This window comes from Carettochelys insculpta, chromosome 4 (genome assembly GCF_033958435.1).
Source record: "Carettochelys insculpta isolate YL-2023 chromosome 4, ASM3395843v1, whole genome shotgun sequence".
NCBI lineage: Eukaryota > Metazoa > Chordata > Testudines > Carettochelyidae > Carettochelys > Carettochelys insculpta.
Genome location: NC_134140.1, coordinates 81,843,140 through 81,856,498, shown reverse-complemented (window position 1 = coordinate 81,856,498; position 13,359 = coordinate 81,843,140). Strand labels below are relative to the sequence as shown.

General features: G+C 42.1%; 1 protein-coding gene across 6 annotated transcripts in view; it reads left to right on the top strand.

Annotated features, from left to right (window-relative positions):
* TRIM2 (tripartite motif containing 2) overlaps positions 1 to 13,359 on the top strand; it is a 126,693-nt gene that overhangs the window by 46,199 nt on the left and 67,135 nt on the right. The gene's annotated exons all lie outside the window — the stretch shown is intronic.

The following is a 13,359-nucleotide window of genomic DNA, read 5'->3' as shown; positions in this document are numbered from 1 at the left end:
TTAAATTTTCTGCTGTAAACAGCACTTGCTCTAATTTTGGCGCATATCTAATTTCACTTCAGTTAATCCACTGTGTTCGCAGGTGGCTTGCATAGTTTTGTAGACAACAGGGATGGGGAACAGTAACTTGAGCAGGAGGAGTGAGGGGTTCACTCTTTTGAGTACTAAAATTATGAAGGCTCTATTACTGGGAGTTGTCTTATGGAGACACAAACTGTGATGCTCTTCTTCCCTTCTTAAGGCTTAATCTTGTGCAAATCAAAGTTCTCCCCTTTCCAGGTTGTAGAAGCATCTCAATATTCTCTTCCTCCTTGTTCCTTTTTATTCACAGCACCATTTTTATCCATGAGCACTATTGATTTCCCAGCCATGTAATCTTTGGTTGCCAGGTTACCTACCAGCACATCTGGTAGGAAAAATAGATTGTGGAGTTTGGTCCTACCTGGCAGAACCAGGTCAGGCTGTCTGTGGGGTTTCCAGACATGGAGGAGAAGGGGGAAATATTTCTGATCTAGTGACCTCATTTTAGCTTGAAGAAGATTGGGTTGTTTTTGGATGATCAGTGCTTAACGTTATCTCAAAGACATACTGGGTCTGTCCTTGCCTGACAATGAAATTTACAACTCAGCAGCTTATGTAAACATATTTCTGATGCTGCTGATTCCTTTGTGGGAAACAATGAATAAAATGAACTACATAAATCCAGGGTGTCCTGACTGAGAACAGGGTTGTGTTCCCACATGAAAGCTGAAATTTGTCCAGCTGCATGAAACTTTCAATATGCATTGTTTTGTGTAAACATGCTGTATTATGTCTTGACACAGGAACAATTTGCACAAAAAGAAATGCTTTGGATGGTAAATTAGGATTCCTCCTTGAACCTGTACTTAAATATTCACCAAGTATATCAGCACTTCAAAATAAGATATGCCTAACCTTGAGAAATTAATGTAGTGCTGATTAGCACTATTTTCTTACGTTATGTACAGCAACAGAATTATACAGAGTTCTCAGAGCAGCAGAAAGGGACATAGAATAATAAATATAAATAGCCACTAATGCTAATGGATCTTATGGACCTTAAATTTCAGTCTCTCATGCTTGTGTGGCCCTTCAGCAGAAATTTGATGTTACTATTTCTCAGTTAAGTACTAATAATATGAAACTCTCTGAGCACTTCTCATTGCTAGATCTCAAAGTGATGTTCACATTTCTGTTACATTATTAATTATGCTTGCACATAAGCAAGGAAGCAAGCAATATGAAGACAAGGTGATGTATTCTCTAGGACCATTGGAATAAAATCAATGTTCGCTAAAGAGAAGAAAAAAGGAATTTTTCAGGATTCTAAGAAACATGACATAATAAAGGGAAAAGAGGACTGCTAAACACAAATTTTAAAGACGTAACACTTCATGGTTTCCTATTTAAAGCCATTTATAGATCATGTCTGAGGCACAGGTAGCCAGCTGGCCTGTGGAGCTGGATAGCTTGCCTATTCACTAACAAAACAAAGCAGCAGAACTGTAGCACTTCAAAGACTAACAAAATGATTTATTCAGTGATGAGCTTTCGTGGGACAGACCCATTTCTTCAAATCAATTTAATTTCTAATACAGACTGATGTAAGTACAAGGGACCAAAAAGAAAAAAAATTGCAATAAAAACTGGTAAATCCAATAAGATAGAAGGAAGGGGGTGAGAGGTGGAATGATGTTAATTGTCCTGTCTGAGATAATTATGAGCATCAAAGGAAGGGAAGCAGTCCTTGTAATGTGTGCAGTAGTTGATGTCTTTGTTCATACCACGTGTTAATGTGTTGAATTTGAATATATACTCTAACTCACATATCTCAAGCTCTAATCAGTTGTTAAATTCTCTGTGTTGCAGGACACAAATTCTCAGGTCTTTAACAGACTGGTCCACTCCACTGAAGTGTTCACTGACAGGCTTATGTGTATGGAGTTTCTTGATGTCTGCTCTGTCCATTTATTCTTTGGTGAAGGTTTAGCCCAGTCTGTTCAATTTACGTGGGGTCAGGGCATTGTTGGCACATTAGAGCACATATAATGTTGCTGGAAGTGCGTGAGAATGTGCCTTTGATCTTGTAACTAGCAGAGTTAGGTCCTGTGATGGTATCCCCAGAATAAATATGTGGACAAAGTTGGCAGTGGGGTTTGTTGCCCAGAAAAGTTCCTACTGTGGTGTAGGCTGTGATTGCTGGTGAGAATCTCTCTCAGGTTAGGAGGTCATCTATAGGTTGTCTCACCCCTTTCCTTCTATCCTATTTGATTTGTAAGTTTTTATTGCATTTTTTTTTTCTTTTTGGTCCTCTGTACTTACATATAGCAGTCTGTATTGGAAAGGAAATTGATCTGAAGAAGTGGGTCTGTCCCATATAAGCTCATCAACAAATAAATCATTTAATTAGTCTTTAGAGTGCTACATTTTTGCTGCTCTGTTTTGTTGGAGTACAGACTAACACGGCTACCTCTCTGCCTATTCACGCAGAGGCAATTGGGGCAACAACTTACAAACTGATGCCAAATAAGAAGGAAGAGTTTTAAAAAATACAAACTAGATGATGTGATGAATTCAAAGGTGCAGGCCTGAGGAGTGATCAGATGTGTCTGTCTTAGTGCTAGTTAGCAACAGTAAAGTTAGATGAAGTGGAGCTAATTTAAGAGATGGACTAACTGCATATGTGAAAAAATGTAACAGTATGTATTCTAGCACTTTTATCTGGTGATCTAGTTAAAACAAACGTAAAAATAAATGCAATTTTCAAAAGGCCAGCTAGACTACTAGGTTTTTTTCCCCACAAACTACTATGCACTGTTTAATATCAGTCAGCAAGATCTGCTATGTGACTTGCTTTAGGAATACGTTCTGGTAACTGGAAGAAAATAAATGATTTAGAAATGAAATGTGAAAAAAATTCTTTTAAAATTTTAATAACTACTATTTGTCTGATCCTCATCTCGCCCTTCTGAAGGCCCTTGTGTAACCCCTGCCTCCATCTGCTGCGGTCGTCTGCTAGTTCTTCCCAGTTGTCCAGCTCGATGTCTACCTCTCTGAGGTCTCTCTTGCAGACATCTTTGTAGCCCAATGAGGATCAGACAGCTAGCAGAGGAGAAGCAAGTGCACAGAAAGCACAATAAGGACTTGACAGACACCCACCACATCTGCAAGAGATGCAGCAAGGACTGTCACTCTCGTGTGGTCTTCATAGTCACAGTAGACGCTGTAAATGAAGCCCTCAATTGAAGCTATAAAGGGCGCGATCCATAGTCTATGCAGACTCAAGGATGCCTACTACTATTTGTGATTGGAAATATTGCTAAAAAGGGCTAATGGGTTGGGCAGCAGAGGTGGCACATAACCAGCCACCGCCTGCCCAAATTCACCAGCCAATTTGGGAGCAAGGGCACTTTGAAGTTGCGTGGGTGCGTCGAAGTGCCTGCGGCTAGATTGCTTGCCACCGCTTCGCTGAAGTTCACGCAGCAAGATTTAGGATAACGAGGCGCTGCATATGCAGCATAGCACCTCATTGGTACTCACCGCTTGGGCTCGTTTACATGCCTGCTTCGAAGGAGGGGGTTAGTGTAGATGAGCCCTTTGTGAAATGCCAAGCTCCCCCTGCAAAGTGCAGAGATATGTGGCAGGTATCTCTAGGGCCAAAGCTTGGTATTTTTGAAAGCTGTTTAATCTATAGGTGCTCTGTGAATGTTCTCTTGCTGCTTACTCTTGTTCTAGTAAGTGTGACTGCTAAAATTAGTTTTAGTGATGACTACCGAGAATAAAGTGGAGTTCTCCAGTTTATTATGTGAAACTGCTGAAGGGCAAAGTTGCCTCAGAGGCATACTTTTGTGCAGGACTTGACCCACTGATGTTGTTTGATAGAAATAACCTATTATTTGTGAAATGTCAGATTAATATGGACACTGCAGCTCTCTCCCCTGTATCCCACATGCAGTTCGCCAGTGGACGTGTTGGTGAAAATCATTATGGGATTAGCTCATGCTAGCCATAAATTCCCAGAACGTTTTAAAGATTGCTTTAGACACAAACCTTGTTTGCTATTTAGCATCCAGTGTGGCCCATTGTCAGCTGCTGAATGGAGACTGGGAGTGGTTGGCCCATTACAAAAAAGCAGTTTCAGAGAGGTAGGTGTGTTAGTCTGTATCTTTGAGAACAACAAGAAGTCCTGTGGCACCTTATAGACTATCAGATATTTTGGAGCATAAGTTTTCGTGGACAAAGACCCACTTCGTCAGATGCAAAAGCAGTTTCTCTGCTCTTGTTGGTCACACCTCCACATAAGCAACTGATAATGGGCCACATCCCCCCGACTGAACTGACTTGATTTCTCTTCTCTTCATGTTCACAACTCCACATTAAGTGCCAATAATGGGGCACATCCACCCTGACAGACTAGACCTTATCAGCTCTGGCCCTCCCCTTTACCGAGACTCCCTCTTTAAATCCTCCTCTGAAACCCTCCCACTCATTCATCTGATGAACCGGATCTTTGCCCACGAAAGCTTATGCTCCAAAATATCTGTTAGTCTATTAGGTGTCGCAGGACTTCTTGCTGTTTTTCACATCTATAATAGAGCCTCCGTCATTTGCAGTCTTCGAATCTGCAAATCCTATCAGTGCACACATGGAAATCAGTAATCTTTCTCCACTTCTCAACAAAGATTTTAGAACAAAATGCTGAAGTTAATTTTTGTACTTTAAGAATTCATTATTTTTATCAAATCTAATCTATTTGCTATCGTGCTATGAACTACAGTAAACTCTTTCCTATCCAGCAGCCCCAGGACAGGGAGGTTGCTGGCTATGCAAATACTCTGGATAATACAGAGGTATACCTAGCAGTGCATAACACTAAAGAAAAACAAGATTAGATATTAAGAAACAAACAGAAATGTAAGCAGAGCACATTATTTATCAACAACACTAGTATTGTACACTGTAAACTTATACCATATTTGCTGTATTTATTTGTATTTACTTTCACTCTACTGTACTTATGGAAAACGTAACTAAAATTTGCTTATGGTTAAAAATGCTGGTTATTTGAGCGTTCCAAATAACAGAATGCTGGATATGAAAGAGTTTATTGTATTTGAAATAATTACAGCCAAATTGTGAAATGTTGTGCTGCACTGTCATTATTTTATTTTTTAAAAGAAATTCCTCACTCCATTCACAAAATGCAATCTTTTGCAGTAGGTCCCAGCGTAAGGATAAATTGATTTTCTGGCTTATACAGAAACTCCAAGTGAGTTTATATGGAGTAGAAAAGAGTTCATTTCTAAGGAATCGTATTCAATCTATAGGTTATATACTTTTATATATTTTTAGTTTTAGTTTTCCTCAGTTTAATCACTACTTGTAACATATGCTAGCCCACTTGCAAGTCAGATGCACCTGAGGGTGAGATATGGCCCGTGTCAGGTCTGACCATGGCTATGCTTTTGCTTTATGTGGGCCAGTGAGAGAGGGTCTAACTATGGTTGTCTGTGAGTTCAGTGCCCAGTAGGGCCTTGGGTTGACAGACAAGCAACCAGCATGTTAAGAGGGCCATAGTGATACTTAATTTTATAAATGGGTGTTGAGAATTTATGCATTTCAGAAGATGAAGCTGATACTTCACAAGTGATCGGAAACACTTGTTGTGATGTATTGTTCTGGCTAGTGAAGTGTCAGCCCTTCCCCCAATAAAAAGTAGGAATGAAAAAGCAGCAAAACAAAATGCTCCTGATTATGCCTGGTAAGGCTCGCAAAGCTGGACAAATGCAACTCTTGTAGGTCTTTTGGTTTCGATGTGCTGAAAATGGGCAATGTTAAATAGACTGACCATGGTGGATAAGGACATCAGCTCGGATCCTGACAGATGCTAAACATTCAGTGAAAGTTAGGACTGTTTTTACTTTTTGGAGTCCAGTCCTGTTTCCAGTTCTCTTAAAGCCCATTTAGTAAGTTTTATTGCTAAAATATTCTCACAGAGATTATGCCTCAGTGTAATTGAAACCACCAACAGATGGAATTGAACCTGGGCCCTTGGGAGCTTACTGCAGGAACTTCTACTCCTTGAGTGCTAAGCCAGTTGGCTCTCAGCTGAAGCCATATTAGAGACTCTTTCTGTCTCTCTGTAAGTGGTTTGAGACAGTGAACCACATCCAGTAGAGAGGTCGGTTATATAATACTACCACATTACGCAACTACATGTGTATGTACCTGCTCATAGAGTTAGTTGGTGCATTTACAGTGAAAGTTTATCCAGGACAAGGGGCCTGGCCAAACCAGGCACACACAGAGTATTGGCACTTATAGACTTGGGATACCTGAGCACTTTTTAAGGAAATTGCTGAGCTGGCAAGCCTCGAGGTTGCTTCCTGCAGTGGACTGTGGAGGAGACAACTGAGTGGCAAGAGCTCACACAAAGATACAGAGGGGGCCGCAGCTACTCTTTCATCTTTGGGCTAGACTAGCTGCTGTACAGGGTCTGTGCTGAAATCCAGCCTGCCCTTGAGATGGCTGCGGGATTCTGCCATGCGTCCTTGCTGTGTTCCTATCAGAGTGTTTACTCAGGCTGTGCACAAGGAGAGGTGATTCGCTTTCCTGGTCTCTGTTTATTTTTTTATTTTTAGCTTCCATTTATTGCTGTGAATCACCTTTCTTTCAGTGTACTGTGGCTTGTTTTCCCAACCCTTTTTCCAAAAGGGTGATGAGGTTTTCTCCTGGTTAGCTGCACTTTACCAAACGGTTATCCTATGTCAGCACTTACAATGTTCCTGCAGCTTTTCATTGTCGAGCAGACCCTGTTGTGACAGAAGGGGTTCTCCCATCCTTGTAGGTAATCCACTTCCCTGGGAGATAAGTTGATGGAAGAATTCACACCACTGAGACACATCACTGTACACATATAACTTTTCAGCCCCCAGTCAGTTTCCTTTATTTTTCTATAATTCCCTCTGAACCAGCCTCCTGGTGTTTAAGGTTCACTTTTGATTCAGTATTTTAGGCTAGAGAGACCATCTCTGGCCCATTAATATTTCAAGCTGCTTAACTGGCATTTTGTTTTCCAAAGTTTTAGGACCTACATTTTTAAAGGTATTCAGGCTCCATGGTGCTCATGTTGCAATACTAGCACTGGAGCTACATTTCAAAATCAGATGGACCTAGCTATATTACTCAGTACTAGGAAACAGTGCATGCCCTGATGACTGGCAACTTAACTGCCAGTGTAGTCATAGCTAGCTGAATGGCAATATTCTTCTCTTGGCCTGCTCACCACCTCTCTGACAGATGGATAAATGCCATTGATGAAGGAAATGTCTGTTATGGCACTACAGCGGCAATGCTGTTGCAACTGTAACGTAGGCATCAGCTACGTCTAATTTTTAAATATTATTTAAGCATTTAGGACCCTAAATTCCAATGGGATTTCGGCTCATGTGTCTAAATCACTTGCAAATGAGATTTAAGTCCTAGATCAGTTAATATTCTAACGCTCAATGCCACAATGCCTAAATACACGTTAAAGATCTGGGACAAACTTTATTTTTATTGTTATGAAATGCACAAGTCTACTGAACGTGTTTTTTGTTTCTCCTGTCTACATTGCCATTCTCACTATTTCGGAGTTCTCACTAACAGCATGCAGCAGTCCTCAGACATGATCTAAACAGGTTCGGTCTTACAACGTGTCCACCCTAGGGAGCTTTTAGTTTCTCAGTATATTCCCTCTGGAGAAGCTCAAAAGTAGGTGAAATTGCCATGCTCTTAAACATGCTTTTCTGTGCTACAGCTCCCATTGAAACTTTTGAATCTGTGGAAGCATGCCTGAAGATTTTTTTTCCCTCTTTTTGTTAAAAGACCCCTAAGGTGAACAAGACTCCATTGTGTAGCTGGTCCTGAAGCAACTGTGCAAACCACAGAATGCTTCAGCTTTGGATTCTGCCAAGCTGCACAGTGTCCTTGTAACCTGTGCACTTGTGCGACCGCTCAGGAGACAATCAAATGTCACCCACCTGACTAGCAGAGTGCTCACAGCTAGATTTTATTTCTACTGGAGGTGCACATTTGTACATGCTTCTGTACATATAAAAATTATTCCACACATGGATGGAGAAACTCCTCAAACGGATGGAGAAGATTAGATGGACTTTTGGAGCTGTAGCATAACTGAAAATATGATTGCACCCTGTCTAAAAAGAATTGTGTGTTTAGCCATGTCTGGCATATCCATAGTTGGGTTCTCCACTACTCTTATGACTACAGTGTAGCTCCTGACTTAATTCTCTTTTGATTTTCTTTTTTAATTTGTATCTCCTCTGTGAATAATGTGACAACTTTCTTTCTTGTTTGTTTTGAACATCCTTTTCTGTGTGTATTTGAATAAATGGAGGAAGCTTTCTGCAGTTAGACAAATTTTAAAATCTACATAGATAATCTCTGACTAATGGATACGACATGGTACCTTTCCTGAGCTGTATGTTTGACCAACATAATCCAATCAAAAGTAAATAAATATGGAAGGGAGGGCTGGCGGTGGGAGGAGCAGTTAGTGGTCTGACTTGGTTGGGAAGGAATCTTTTGACCTAACTTGCTAATATTAATTAGCAACATTTAACATGCTACACACCTTCCCAAAGAACACAAGAACTATGAGGACAAATACTGCCTTCACTGTTGCCGTGATAGGGAGCAGATATGTTTGTCTGGAGGGAGGCTTATAGAAAGATTGAAGGTGGCTCCTTTAAAAGTATGAACCACTGATCGGCAACCTGTGGCTCTGGAGCCGCATGTGGCTCTTTGAGGAGTCACTTGCGGCTCCGAGCGCTGACTGCTCTGTGGCTCCGGAGGCTGGAATTAGGGTTACCGTTACCGTACATCCTGTTCAAACTCTGTCTGACTGGGTTTTTACAAAATTTGAAAATATCTGGGATTTTGCTCAGCACCTGCAAACTCTTTGTGCAGCCCTGGAGCTTTTCCTGGGCTGTGTTTGCCTCAGCTAAAGTTACAGCTGCTCCAGCTAGTCAGCAGGGGGCAAAGTCAGAAACAGAGTATGCAGGAGTAGAGCTGTGCTAGGAGACAGTAGGAGGGCTCCCCCTCCCGCTTTCTGTTTAGGGAAGTATCTGTGGGGGAGAGTTCAGGCTGGGAGCTCAGCCCCTCCAGCCAGCAGCCTGTTTGCAGCCCAGCTGTGAACTGGGTGGCCAGGCCAGCCACTGCTCTCTCCAGCATGACAAACACCCTCCTTTTGGGGGCAGGTCCAGGCTGGGAGCGCAGCCCCTCCACCCGGCAGTGTGTTTGCAGCCAGCCCGCCCAGGCGTTGCCACTCGCGGGCAAGGTAAGCACTCTCCTTGTGGGGGCAGGTTGAGGCTGTGAGCACAGCCCAGCGGGCCGAGTGCTTGCAGCCCAGCTGTGAATGGAGGCAGCCTAGGGCTGGGGAGGAGCAGCTCCCAGGCAGGCCACATTGCTACGGTTACCACACAGCGCTGCCTTGGCCTGATTGCGGTACAGTTACTGCCAGGGTTTTGGACATTGCGCTCAAATTAATTAATCCTGAGATTTTGCCAAGCTCTGGACTGAGGGGAGCAGGAAGGAATTAAAAAGTCTTCAGCTTGGATGGCAAAAGGGTGATCACCTTCACCAGGGGCCATTGGATTCTCTTGCACCTCCTTCCATAGGTCTGTGATGATCTAAGGCTCGGGGTCTGCCCACCACTGACGGATTTTCAGCTTCCCTTCATGCTCTGGGCTGTAAGTCTCAACAGCTAGGATGCTTCAAGAACAAGTTTGCCACTGGCTGCTAATGGGGATCAACCAGATAAGTTTTGGTTCATTCTCCCAATATCTCTGTGAGACCGGAATTATTATAAACCTATTTCACAGATGGGGCAACTAAGGCTGAGAGAGAGAGTGTCAGGCCTCACAAGTGCTGCAAACCTGTGTCTGAAAAAGGGACTTTGGCTGACTTTGTTTTGCTGCCAGTGTGCTTTGAAGGCCACTCTCGCTCTTGGTGATCCGTTTGTGGACTTCTGCTCAAGTTGAACCAATGAAATGCTGGAAAAAAGAATTCATCTCCAGATACCTCAGCTTCTACTCTAAGAGCTAGGCAGGGGGCATGACATTTCGTAAAAGGGGCACAGTGCCAATCAGCCTTCCCTCTGCGGCCTCTGCTGGCTCTCCTCCTCGCCCTGCCATTGCCAGTGAAGCATGGTGCGTAACTTACAGGAGACTGATGTTCACTTCCAGGGCATTGGACAAGCTGGGGGAGGGTCCCTGCTAGTGGCAGGGACAAAAAGTGGGGTCTGACCCCTGCTATGCTGTGTGCTCCTAAATTGACCCCGTTTCTGTGCTCACGAAAGCTCATGCTCAAAACTTTTCTGTTAGTCTATAAGGTGCCACAGGACCCTTAGTTACTGTTACAGTTAACTTCTGCTACTCATTGCCATGAGATAGGACTGAGCTTTGTGCTGACTAGGACTCAGACGAGGGTTAATATTTGCATGGATCACATTACAAATTGCTGCGTATGCGCTGTCCTTAAAATAGGAGTGATGAAAAGTACAGTTTGATGTTACTTATTAAGGACTGTCTCATATTCACATACATTGCTAGTCTTGAAGTATCACAGGGGTAGCCAAGTTCGTCTGTATTTTCAAAAACAACAAGAAGTCCTTTGGCACTTTGTAGACATCTGACAAAGCGGGTCTTTGCCCACGAAAGCTTATGCTCCAAAATACCCATTAGCCTGTAAGGTGCCACAGGGCTTCTGGCTCTCCAAGAATTGATTTTTGTAACCAAATTTGAAAAAAATGGCTCCTCTTTTGATTTTGGTTGCAAACCCTTGGCCTGAACCTTCTCTGCAGGGACAGTCATCAGAAGTACTGAGCATTTATATTTCATATTTATTTCAACTCTAGCTGGTCTGCTCCTCCTGAAAAGCAGGCCCTAAAAAGACAGATTTTCAAATGTTTTTAGGTGTCTACCATTTTGAAAATCTCATTGGGTGCCTTATTCCCATTGCTATACCAAAGATCATATCCGCACAGGTGCTTAAAGACGTCACATTAAAATGAGTCAACATTTCACTGCACTTACCAAAGCACTTGCTATTTGTTCCCTTTGGAAGGCTTGTGTAATTATAAATGTTGAGCAAAATCAGCGTCTGAATTCAGAGTATTTGATACATAGTCACATCATTAGTGCAGAAGTTTAGACCCTCTTAGATCTTCCGGGTAGACTTTTTTGTTTCTCGTTTGCTCATAGGATATCCAGGAGTGTGAACTGGAACTTGGAATTTAGGAGCAGTGAGTGTGGTGGGAAAGAGTAGAGAAGAATAGAAAATGGCAGCAGAAATTCCTGTTGTAACAACAAAGTAGGGAGTCCCGCTTCCTACCCACAGTGAAGGTGGCATGTGCTATCGCACATTTTTCTATTCAGAACTTATTTTGCTAACTGCACAGCAGAAGGGGAGGGTGCAGGAAGTCCCCAAGGGAAAAACTTATTTGAAGCAGCTAGCTAGTAATCAGTGTGCTAGTAAAGTGCGGCGGAATTGTTCAGTCAATTGCTAATCCATTTTCTCTTCACAGAGGTGGGGTGGGGGTGGGAATGGAGGTGGAAGGGAAGAAACCTACAGATCAAACATTAACCTTGCGAGGACAAAAGCATGGAGGTAAATGCTGCAAGCATTCTCTGTCTCAACTGGTTTGGTCATGTCCATGTATTTTTATTTTTTACAAAGAAGAATTGTTATTTGGAGAATGTGAATGTAGAACTGAACTGTAACACTGTCTCATTTTGAGCTAGTGCCATGTGGTAATAGGTCTCAGTGAGAGTGACTGCACCAGTGACTTCTTACAATCTCTTCTTCACCCATATGGTATGTTGTGCATCACCTGCTGTGGTTCCAGGGGTTATCACTGTATTTATGAGTTGCCAAATCTCCAGGGTTGTCTTGGATTTTCTAGCAGTAGAAGATTAATCTTTAACTAAAGGTGATGTTATGGAATGAAATCTTCAGGAATGTGTTCAGCAGAAATTGGCAACCCTGTGTATATTGTAAATACCTGTAGTGATGCCACCGATATCTGTTCATGTAAATCTTGTCACAATAGGTAGCCACTCACGAGAGATTCAGATGCCACCCAGATGATTAGTAGAGCTTCCACTGTTAGGTGTTTTTTGTGTTACTGTGGGTGCACATTCACACATGCCTCAGTGCACAGAAAAAAATATTCCACACATGGCTGGAAAACATATGCACAAGGATGGAAAAGATTAGAGAGAACATTGTTCCCTAGAGTCCTTATGTTTGTGGGAACTTTAATTACGCTTGCTAGCTAGAGCACTTGCATATGACTTGGGTTTTTTTCCCCCACCCCTGCCAAAGAAATGTGGACTCATAAACCTAGAGATGCAAATAGTACTTCAGATGCAAAAAGGCCATGTGCTGCTATGCTAGAGGACAAAGCTAATTTTATTTTGCGTTACTGCAGTAGTTTCTGTATTCAACATCTTTCTGACAAGATCAATGACGTGCTTGTCATATCTGAGGACATAAATTGAAAATAAGCCTTTTCTTTTCTTTTTCCCAATCCTCAGCAATAGCTTTCTGTATAAGTAAGCTATGATTTTTGGACAATAGATAGAATAAGAGAAAGAGGCACAAAACTTTTCATGAGTGATGGGGGGGGACTTTTCAGAAAATTGTCAGCTGAGTTTTCATTGTTCACTGTTCAGGTGGTAATGAGGATAATAATTGCTGCCTTATTATCACTTTGCTTGTGTCTGAGAGAGCTGAAACTAACAAAAATGCCATATGCCACCAACTGAGTATTTATGTGCCAGAAGTACTATTTTTTGTATTCCCTTTTAAAGAGAGGTTCTCTTTCAGCTATATACATCTGGGAAATCACAGACCACTTTTCTCTCTTCTTAAAGTTGGGGCGAAGGCAGGTATTTTGAATACAGTTCTAAAGCTTGGAACATGAGAGTGAACTGCATTAGTCTTAAGTTTTTATCGTCATTAAATGCAAGCACCTTGTAATCTATGTATCGGAGGGGTAGCCGTGTTAGTCTGGATCTGTAACAGCAACGAAGGGTCCTGTGGCACCTTATAGACTAACAGAAAAGTTTTGAGCATGAGCTTTCGTGAGCACAGACTCACTTCTTCAGATGCTTCAGTGAGCATCTGAAGAAGTGAGTCTGTGCTCACAAAAGCTCATGCTCAAAACTTTTCTGTTAGTCTGTAAGGTGCCACAGGACCCTTTGTTGCTGTTTGTAATCTATGGTGACTATACTGATAATCTGTAGTATTCACTCCCTCTAAGTAATATTT